This window comes from Fukomys damarensis, unplaced genomic scaffold (assembly GCF_012274545.1).
Source record: "Fukomys damarensis isolate Sample0158 unplaced genomic scaffold, DMR_v1.0_HiC HiC_scaffold_17, whole genome shotgun sequence".
Lineage (NCBI taxonomy): Eukaryota > Metazoa > Chordata > Mammalia > Rodentia > Bathyergidae > Fukomys > Fukomys damarensis.
The window spans coordinates 74,910,502-74,921,207 of NW_022900929.1; the positions used below are offsets into that span (position 1 = coordinate 74,910,502).

Genomic DNA, 10,706 nt, shown 5'->3' on the forward strand with positions numbered 1-10,706 from the left:
ATAGCCTGGTGACCCAAGGGCAGGGCTTTTATTGGGGGCCATTTAATACTCACTACCGAGTGTCAGAAGGCTCACAGTGCAGTAGCCATCTAAGTTGCATGGTGACAATTTAGGACTGAAGAACGTTAGGAGGACGACTGGTTTGAGACTCAGGACACCAAATAGGTTATTACAGACAGCCGGGTTGCTAATGTGTCGCCAAAGACAGTAGATGGAAAATATTCCCGTGTGCCAGCAACAGTGTTCTGGGGCCATAGCTGCTGGCAACTCCTCGGTAGGTGATCAGGGCACAAATTCTCACACTCTGCTTAGTGGACGGGCTATCAGTGCTGCTTAGCAATGATGAGTTGTTTCTGGTTGGATGGGTAAATCGTCAGCGGTCAAATGTTCTACGTGTGAGGTTTCTGGGCGAGATGAGATTTCTAGGGCTTTTTCAAAGCATGCCCCGCACGGGGCTCTCAGTGTCCCAGCAGTGTCAGCGTCCGTGGATGTGACAGGGAGGGGCCTGAGCCCTCAGTCTGAACACCAATTAAATGCGTTAAAAGTACCCTGGTAAAGGCTTTGGTCCGAGACAATCTGGCCCCAACAGAAAAGCCTCTGGCTGCTGTGGGGATTGAAGAGCAGCGATGGAGAAGCCTGGCTGGCCAGGGTGCCAGCGTGCTCTGGAGGTTGCTGAAAGGGGTCAAAGACTTTTTTGTGACCTTGATGCCCAGAGGGACCTCTTGTGAGAACTTCTCCTTTGGAAGGAGCTGGAAGGAAGCCTTTGAGATTGGACTGGTTTTCCTTTCTCCTCCTCCTCCTCTTCTTCTCTTTCTTCTCCTCCCCCCTCCCCTTCCTTTCCCCTTCCTTATCCTGCTCCTCCTTTTTCATTTAGTAGGTGCTCAAAGGCTCATAGTATGCCAAGGGCCATACAATGAGATCTTCTTTGGTTCTATGGCTCTCTGTCTCTTTCTCTCTCTCTGAACTGAGCATCAAACTTCGGACCTTGCAAATATGTTCTTGCCAAGAATGTGGCTTGTCAGGCAGGTGTGGTGCCCCTGAGCTACATCCCCTGGCCAATTAGGTCCTGTTTTAAGCGACACTTGAGCTCAAGTCTCTTATCTGATACTTAAAGGTTTTCTTTTCTCTTTCCTCCCTCTCCGCTTCCTTCTTCTCCTTCTCTCTCCTTCCTTCCATTTCTTCCTTCGTTTTTCTTCCTTTCCTTTCTGTTCCTTTCTTTTCCTTTCCTCGCTTTCCCCTCCCCTCCTCCGCTCTCCCTCCCCCACTTTTTCACTTCCCCTCCTCTGCCTCAACCCTTGTGTTTGAGTTTCATTCTTTAGGGATAGTACATACCTCGTCTGCATTCAAAATGACGGAAAAAAGTTGCCATTTTGGTTTTTGTGTTTGACCACCCTCAGTGTGTGTGCTTTCCTATCGTATTACTCTGTGAGGATGAGGCAGAGATTCACAGGGAATGCTGCAGAGTGGATCCACCCCCAGAAGGAACAACCCCTCATGGAGCGAGTCCTCTGAGTGCGAGTGTGTCCCCGGGACCTGAGCAGGGACCACGGCTGAGGGGGACAGTAGGGCAGCTCGTCAGGGGGGCCTGATGCTGCGGCCCTGGATGCTTTGTGGAGCTGCATTACACTGGGGCAGCATCTTCTAAGGTGGCTCCGCTCGGCCCCGGGGCTGGCACCCATCCTCTGTGTGTCCTGCGATGCGCTGCGCTGACGACTTGTTCCTAGATAAGAGACCACGTGAGAGTGGAGCAGTGGAGCTTCTGACAGGAGGGTGCAGAGTCTCTGGCTTCCTGCCTCATTCACCCTCCTTGCCCTCTTGCTCTTTTCCTCGGAGGGAAGCCAGCTGCCATCCTGCGGGCTGCCTCACAGCAGGGCCCACGTAGCGAATCACCAGGAGGAGCCTTGGGCCAGCAGTCAGTGAGGAACGGAAAACACAGTTCAGCAACCTCAAGGGACTGAACCCTGCTACCGGTCACTCAGCGAGCTGGGAAGGAGGCCCCCTTCCACCGGGGCTTTGGGACAGTGACAGCCTTGTGGGAGACCCTGAAGCATAGGCCCCAGTGGCTCTTAGCAAATGTGTCTTTTCTTACGCTGCTGAATCTTGGATTGATTTTGATGACGCTATAGATAATCTCAGGCAGATGCACACAACTGTCTTCACTGAAGGGCAGTTGTTGAAAGGTTTTTCCACTGGAGTGGCTGTTCTACTGTATTTCTCCTTCCTAAGCAGTGTTTCTAGAACTGCAAGTTACTGTTGAGGATATCCTTTGCCACAGATGTGAATTCATCTTTGGACAGCTTTACCGTTTTGTATTTAGCACTCACGGGATGCTGATAGCCAAAAACCTTCACGGCATCAGCCAAGGCCTTGTGTCCCTCGAGTTCTGAGGTGATAAAATGTTTATATGCAAGCATCAAGAAACATTTCAAGAATTTTATCTTGATTTTTATGGATTGATTTTATGAATTTTATCCACAGCTACAGAATTAATCGATCACCTTCACCATCAAGCTTAGCCTACCTATTTTTGAACCCACATAAATTAAGACTCAGAGCTCAAATAAGTTCTTCACAATGGCTTGTGGATTTGCGCAGATCCTGGGCACTATGGGAATTTACCATCTCTTCTGATTTGAGGTCATCCTCTGAGTCACTCAGAAACAATCTATTCCAGACTTGCCTTGGTGCAGTCATAGGGAGAGTGGTCAGTTGGACACTCAGTCAGGGAGTCAGGGTTGCCATGGGAGTGTCCACACCCACGGATTGTTTCTGACATTAGTTCTAAGCTTCAACCAGAACCTGTGATGTGGAATTGTGTCACAAGAGATGTCAAACATTGCACCTTCTTTGAGTCAGTCTGCTAGACAGACCCGAGGCATCATGGGAAGGGGTAGTGGAAAAGCCGAGCTGTGGAAGTTAGATGGATCTGAGTTCCAATTTCAGCACCATTACTTACTAGCCTGGGACACAGGGCTGCTCCCTTACTTTCGCACAGCTCTGTTGGATCAAGTATGCAATGGGGGTAATGATTTCTAACTCAAAGATGGTGGTGATTTGCTTAGTCAGGTAAGGTGTTTAAAATGCTCAGTCTGTGTAAAAAGAGGAGCGGTTGATGTTGAAGCCCTTTCAGGGCCATCCTAAGAGTCTAGCATGGCATCTGACAGAGCAACACAGAGCCCCGGTTCTCAGTGGCCAATGGGCCCAAAGGGGAATAAGCAACACTGTCAAGGTCCTCGAGCGTTTGCTCTGGAGAAGGAAGGACCTCGGTGTTGGCGTCCTTGCCTTTATGGGGACTGGTGAGTGTGTATTTGTGGGACATCTGCAGACTCCCAGTGAGAGTTCTCTTCTTCCTCTTGGCCAGTGCTCTGTCTGGCTCTGCTGCACTGTCGCCCTCATCAGGACGCCTGGGTGGGGCCCTGTGAACCTCAGGCTCAGTGTCGGCCTTGCCCTGGACTTCTGGAGGCTGAACTTGTTTTGGGGTGTGGTTCCCGCCCTTTGGATGACTCACATGTGACACTGAGGTGACAAACGCTGCCTAACAGGCCGAGGACACCCTTCGGTTATTCCAGTTACTCCAGATAGGAGAAAAAGGGTTGAATCACTGTGCTGCAAGAAAAATGAAAGGAAAGCTTTTCCCCTCGGCTGGTGGTGCCCCTGGGCATGTGGGATTGTGATGGGAAAAGGGAGGAAGTGGCCCAGAAACCTGTGCCTTCGAAGGCCTGCAAGCAGAGAGGATGCTGGGATTGCACCTATGATTTCCCGGTGGCCTGGAGACAGTGGCAGGGGTACGTGGAGGCTGAAAAGCCTGAAGACAGGAGGCCCGCTGGAGGGTAGTACAAGGCTCTGGGATGGAGACATGATAGGTAAGTTGGGGATTAAGTATAAGAACATGTAATTATATAGGAGTATAGGGAAATCCTTACATATTCCACTCAATTTTGTTGTGAATTTGAAACTACTCTAAAAAATAAGTTCTAGTTCGGAAAAAGAGTGGATCCTGGGCAAGGTCTGTGTTTTTATTTCCCTCGGTGTCTACAGATTAATTATCTTAGGTGTTTCACCACTTCCTCTCAAAGTGAAGTAAGAGAGCCTGGACTCCAGTTCTATCCAAGTCATCCTAGAGGTCATTCAAAAGGAAGGAGGGAGACAGGCAGGGGAAGGAGTAGAGGAAGTTGAGGAAATAAAACTTTAGAGATAAACATAGAGGGCATGGGTCTGGAATGTGTGTGTGTGTGTGTGTGTCTCATTGTGGTGAACTAAGGAGAAAGAAAACCAAGAAAACCAAATGCCTTCCTTCTGGCCTTTTCTACCAATGCTGTTTTGCATTTTCAGCTGCAGGCATGGAGGAGAGGAGGTATTCTTTGGTTCTTGCCCCCAGGATGGCCTGGGCTCTCCCTGCCCCCTAGGCTGCCCCTGGCCCTCTCCTCTCCATCCTCTTTTCCTCCACAGCCAGACAATTTGGAGGCAGTGAGGGGTCAGCCAGCTCCCAAAGGCGTCCGCTGGGAAGGAGCCGGGAGAGCAGAGGCCCTCACTCATGGTCTGGGGGCCTTGTGGGATTGGACCTCCAGCCACGTACAAATGACATGTGAGGTCCCACGGTAAAAAGGCAGGGAGGAAACAGGCGCCTCCATTACACAGCGCATGGGATGCTGTACACAGGCTGGAAACCAGCTGTGCTCCGGGGAGAAGAGGAGCAGGAAGAACAGCTGCTTCTAGGAGTTTGTGTTGTGTAGCCCAAGCTCCTCAGAAACAGTGTGAGTGAAGATTTCCTCTCACGACGGCCAGTTCAGTACTTCGGGTCACTTACTGGTGGACCAAGGACTCAGACTGCGGACTTTTAGAAACATCCTTTCTCAGGAAAGACAAAAGCTGAGAGGAAATAAACGGGGAAGGAGGAAGAGGAAAAGGAAAACAGAAGAAGAGGGAAGCCAGCGACAGGATGGAGGATGCCCAGTCTCACAGCTGATCTCTCCTCAGAGTTCCTGACCAGGATGACTTAAAGAGCGGGGTTGGGCGGAGTGCTTCCTTAAGAGACCATTATGCTTTGACACACACATTGCTGTATAAACAAATACATGAACACCTAAAATAGGAAACAGGAATAATGAAAGGTGTTGCTGATGAATTAGGGCCTGTGTTTTAAGAATATTCATTTATAGAAATATTTCTCATGCTGGAGAATTTCTCAGAGGTGGAGCCAAGGCCGCCATCTAAGGGCCCTCATGACACCAAGCAGCTCATCTGCTTCTGCTTGTTTGGGCCCTACCTTCCCAATTGACATCCCCCAAGTGTATCCTGACTGGCTCAGGGCCTGCAGTTGTGGGAGAGAGGCAGAAACATAGGACTGAATCACAGCAGAGGTGGCAGGATTAGACACAAATATTTCTGCTCTATAGGAAGAGAGTGAGGTTCAGTGACCTAAGTAATTTACCCAGAGCTTCATGTGAGGTGGAGCCAGGCTGGGATCTCCAGTAGCCGCGATGGTCACGACTCCCATTCTTAGCTTGTCCCTCAGGCCCAGGAAGCTCATTATGTTACAGCCAAACCAACCCCCCAGGGCCCTGGGGGATTGAACCCTAGACTTAAAATCTCCTCCCATGGTTTGAATGGACTGAGGGGAGAACCCTGGAAGTCATCCATCTTGAATGAGTGGGCTTTGGTCCCAGCAAAGACTGTATGTCAGAGGGTTCAAGGTTGCGTTCATGAAGTAGCACTGACCCCTCTTAGCCAAGGCCACTGCCCAGCCAGCGCCATCTCTCATCCAGAGAGAGCCAGGCAGCACATCCCTGTGTCAGGACACCTGAAGGGGAATTAAACCAACAGGAAGCCCTGTTGCTTATTTCCTGGGGAAGACGGCCAGTAGAGAGTCAAAGTTCTGGAGCAAGATTGGGAGGAGTGGAGGATGTCCGAGGGTGAGCAGGAATACTCTGGGGGGTGGGCAGAGACGGAGAAAGTTGTGTGGGCCTCACTGTCAAAGGCTTGATGTTTAGACTCAGTGACCAAAATGGTGTCACACCAGAGTGAGCTATGCAGGAACTCGTGGTCTGGGAACCTAGAAGGGAAAGGAACCACAGCCCTGAGGCCCAGAAGGCAGAGGCAGACGCCAGCTTGGGGAAGCCGGCTGAGCCCGACACTGTTCTGCCAGGCTGGGCTGTCCCCGGAGGGCACTCCTGGGCTCCTAATTGGCTCCCAAGTGTATAACTTATGGGGCCTCGTGCAAAATAAAATGCCAGAGTCCTTGTTCGGAGAGCAGGAAAAAGGGATGTTCAAGTAGTCGACTGTAAAGCCTATTCTTTTCCTCCATGGTTCCTCTCATGACTTGTCATGGTAAATTGTATTTGCTCTAGATCGATATCTCTAAATAAAGAACCATTGAAGATTTAAATAATCAGCATGAACTTTACTGCTCACCGTGTACTGAGCAGCGCCAGCTTTGAAGGCTAAGGTAAGCGCATTCGGCTCGACGCAGAGTCAACGGAATGACGCAGTTCCTAGTTCTGTGCGGCACGCGTGCCTGTGTATTTTGTCCTCACTGCAGCAGTGGAAACACTGTGCCCAACAAACTCATTTTCATAGATATGCTTTCTTCAGTACTCTCTAGCTTTGGCTTACCGCAGAACAGGGGAGGATTGAAAGGAAAGGAAGCATGCGTTGCCCTGTTTCTTTTTGGAACATTTTTCTTAGCACAGGTTTGCAGTGCAGAACAATTACATTCATCAAGGGAAGTTGGAGCACGCACAAAACACATCTTAATTCTTTTTACATCCCTTTCCCTTCTCCTCTCTCCTCCCTCCATCTCTTGTTCCCCTTTCCATTTGCAAAAGATCTGTCTTTCTGTTTCCAATTATCTATCTTTTCTTTTGTTCTTTAATTAAACTTTGGGTTTCTCATATAAGAGGAAAGTCTTATTTTCTTTGTAAAATTTGTTCGGTGGTGGCACAAGGATGGAACCTGGGCCTCACGCATGCCGGGTGAGCATTCCACGGCTGAGCCACACCCCAGCCCGTCTTCCTTTTCTTTCAGATCATCTGTGCAGCCGGAGTGGTTGGAAGGCAGGCAGGAACAGGCAGGCGGTGCAGAGGCACTACAGGGTTCTTCGGTCATTTGTGTTTCTTAGAGCTCCATTGCCTCCTTCCGGCGTTTGAAGCCACTTGTGGTTTGAAGGGACAGTGCGGGCCCTGAGGCTGTCATCCCACCTGCACACTCAGGTCGAACACGAAGTGTGCTTCGTGTTGTTATCTGGAGTCTCACCGATGCTCTGGGCTGATGGAGGCCACCCTGAGCACGCTGCGATGTATAAACTGGCGTCTCATATTAAAAGTCTGAGTCTGCCTATTCGCCCACGGTGCTGTCCGAAGAGCCAGCAGCTGGCTGTGGGAAAGGAGCAGCTCCCCACACCACTGGCCACAGCGGAGGTCTCAGTGATCCGTGATGCTGTGACGTCTTGGATGGCAAGACAATATTACAGCTACGGGCAGCGTGACTCATACACCAAATTTCTACAGAAGCAAAAATTAATCTTGGGAAAAAGCGAATTTCCCACTAATCAGCGATTCGCTCCTGCTAGAACGTCTGGTTGCCTCCTTGCTGGGCCCCTGCTCACCTCAGTGCTCTCCTCTCCACTGTTCCCTGTACCGCCCTTTACCCCTTCAAGAAGCTGTGTGCTGGGCCGGGGGTTTAGCTCAGCGGTTCTGCCGCCTGCCTCACAACCTCAAGGACCTGAGTTCCATCCCTGGCAGCCCCCCCCCCAAAGAAGCTGTGTGCTTAATGAATAGCCACGAGCTCCAGGAGACAGCGTCTTAGCCTGATAAGAGCTTTCATATCCCGGGCCCCCTTTATGCAGCAATGATCTTGTCTTTTGTTATCCCGCCCAGCCCCCGTACCCTTGGTCAGGTGGTTGGGGGTCTGATCAGCCTCCAGTACCGTGGTGCATCAGAATTCTGTGCCATGGGCATCCAGAAAGCTCTGCGTTAATGGGGCAAAAAGGAAGGACAGGGGCCACAGGAACTGGGCAGTGCCTGTGTGCAAGCTCCACTGTCCCATCTTTTAAAAGACCCAATTGAGAAGCTCCAGGCAGCTACAGTAGAACATTAAACCCAGCACAGGGTCCTCCTGCGGAAAGGGCTCCGTGCAACTGTACTGGGGGTTGTGTGTCCACGGAGTTGGTCGTAGTGAAATGACAAGAGTCGGGACCTAGGATTGCAATTTGCAACCAAGAATGATTTCCTTCTGGTTTATTATAATTTAGATTTTTAAAATTAAGGAGCTTATTTTTATTTAGAAATGTTATCACTTCTGTAATTAACCTCTCATTACAAGCTGAATCAGCTCCTGCCTAGATTAATTTGAACAGGGGAATAGAGAGCTGGGTGAGGAGCAGGATTAGCAGCTGGGGAAGTCAGAAATCCCTGAAAGTCTGTCAATCAGGCTCATTGGAGGGAGCAGAGGGAAAAGCTGAATGCCTCGTTATCAGATCTGGGATGCCAGTCCCAGACACCCAGGAGGAGAGCAGCTGAGGAGGGAGGGAATGCAACGTCCAGCTCAGATGAGGCTGATTCCAGCTCTCAGGGGAGCCAGAGGGCACAGAGGCTTGGATTCAGGACCTGGTACGTGATGCATTTTTGTCATAAGAAACAAGGCAATCAGGTGTCCAGACTCTGGATCTGGGACCCAAGTTTGGGGCAGGAGCATCTCCAGGCTCAGCAGATTTGAGTCCCTCAGCTCCTGTGAGCCTTTGATCTCTCTGGTCACAGATCAGGTCCCCTAAGGTAGCAAAGGGGCCTCAGCTGGGGTTGGGGAGACCTGGGGTGGGAAGACACAGCGTGCACCATTTCTGTGTTGACTTGCTCCTGGGTTTGCATTTTGCAGGTGTGAAAAACCATACCGGGACTCCCTTTCCCAAATAGAATGGATGCAGAGGACCCCGAGGAATACATTCATGTTAGTTGTGGAGCAGTGCCAGGGGCTCAGCATTCACCAACTCTGTGTGGCTGTCCCCACCAGGAGTCCTTTCACAAGGAAAATCACTGAAAATAGAGCAACTGCAAATAAGCAAATGTGCATATCAGAACAAGTTGGCAACCATTCAATACTGGGGCAATTTCCAAACTACAGCTTGTGTCCAAATGGATGTGCTCCTTCACCCAGCAAGCCCCTCAGTAGGCCGAACACAAGTAGTGTGACCTTTCAGACCCCCGGAAGTTCTGGCAGAGGCCAACGTGATGTGAGTCCCCATCACCCAAGGTTAAGGTCAAGCTGGGGTTCTGGAATACTCCAAGCTGCAGAAAATTGGGCTTTTGCTGAGTCAAGAACCAGAGGTGTCTTGTTACAGGGCTGCGAGACTGTGAGATTTTTTTATTAAGGACTCCTTGTCTTTTTGACTGTGGTTAGTACCTACAGGTTTCTTTGTCATTCACACATTACCCCTTGGCTTCCAAATCAGGACTCCTGCACTGGTTCTTGCCTTTTCCTGGCCACAGTCTATGAGGTTTTGTGATGTTTGGAAAGTCCAATCAACAGTTCTTCTCTACTGTGGAAAAAGGAAAGAGCAGGCATTTCCCTGGAGTGGTCTTTAGCTCTGATCTAGAGATGGAGTTCAGCTTATATAATTAATTTGCAGTGTGCTTATAGCTCCTACCAAGCTGCCTGGTCTGCATTGTGAAGCTCACAGAGGTGGGGCTGCTCTGTTGGGCAATTGGAATTCCTGAGGCTGGACAACACAAGGTCACAAATGAAGATTGTGTCTCGACAGGCCTTGAGGGGAAGTGAAAATAACTAGGCTTTGATTTGCACTCATGGTCACTGCAGGCTCCGAAAGATGTCATTTTTAGATATTTCCTGTTTTCCTTCAGAGTCACAATATGTCAGGCTCAGCTAAATGAAGAACTAAATTAAAACTGTCATTTCAGCTCATAAATAACAGATGTCTAATGCATTTAATTATTTATAGTCTTGAATCTTTCAAAAATGAAAATGACTATACACATTTTTAATGCAGTTCTTGGTAATTTGCCGCCTGACTGATAAGATGTGCCGATAATCCTAGCTTGCAAACATGAAAAATAAAACTGAGACTGACTCGTTTATTTCATGAGACTGCTTCTTTGCTCCCTTGTGGCTTTGACAAAATTTAAATTAAAGTGAAATCTAATCACAACAAAGTGATGTTCATATATTCATATTAATAATTGAGTTTTCCAAGATCATGTGGTAGGTACTTGGAGACCAGAGTTCGGTGCACTGTTTGAAAAACCAGTCCCTTACCCTTCTCCAAACTACCTGTTTGCTAGGAGGTTGTGACCTCAGCAGTCAGGGTCGAATGGAGAAACTTGAGCAAGTGGCCCCTGAGCATGGCTCTCAGGCCACACTGGTAAGTTTGGCTGTGAATGGTGAAAGAAGGCCACTGTGGTCCTACTGGTTCCAGGAGGGTCCTTTCTTCCCCAGAGTATTTATTCCTTTTCATTTGGGTGCAGATTTATTCAGGTCTTCATTAAAGCTCCAAAATGACAACTACTTACTAAAGCATAACTGGCCAATGCCAGTGTGACCATTGATCGTGATATGGCAACTTGAGCAGATTGAGAAGCACCTAGCAGACTAGTAAAGCCCAGTTCTGTGTGTCTGTGGATGATTGACCTGTGGGCCAGCAAACCGAAGGGGGAAGACCCACCCTGGATGTAGGTGGCACCAACCGGTAGGCTTGTGTT

General features: G+C 49.4%; 1 long non-coding RNA gene across 1 annotated transcript; it reads left to right on the forward strand.

The window, feature by feature from the left end:
- The first annotated feature begins 2,917 nt into the window (after positions 1-2,917).
- LOC104867933 lies at positions 2,918-9,240 on the forward strand. The gene is made up of 3 exons (XR_781897.2): positions 2,918-3,066; positions 6,348-6,445; positions 8,869-9,240. It is a non-coding gene; the product is annotated as an uncharacterized LOC104867933 (long non-coding RNA).
- Positions 9,241-10,706: the final 1,466 nt, after the last annotated feature.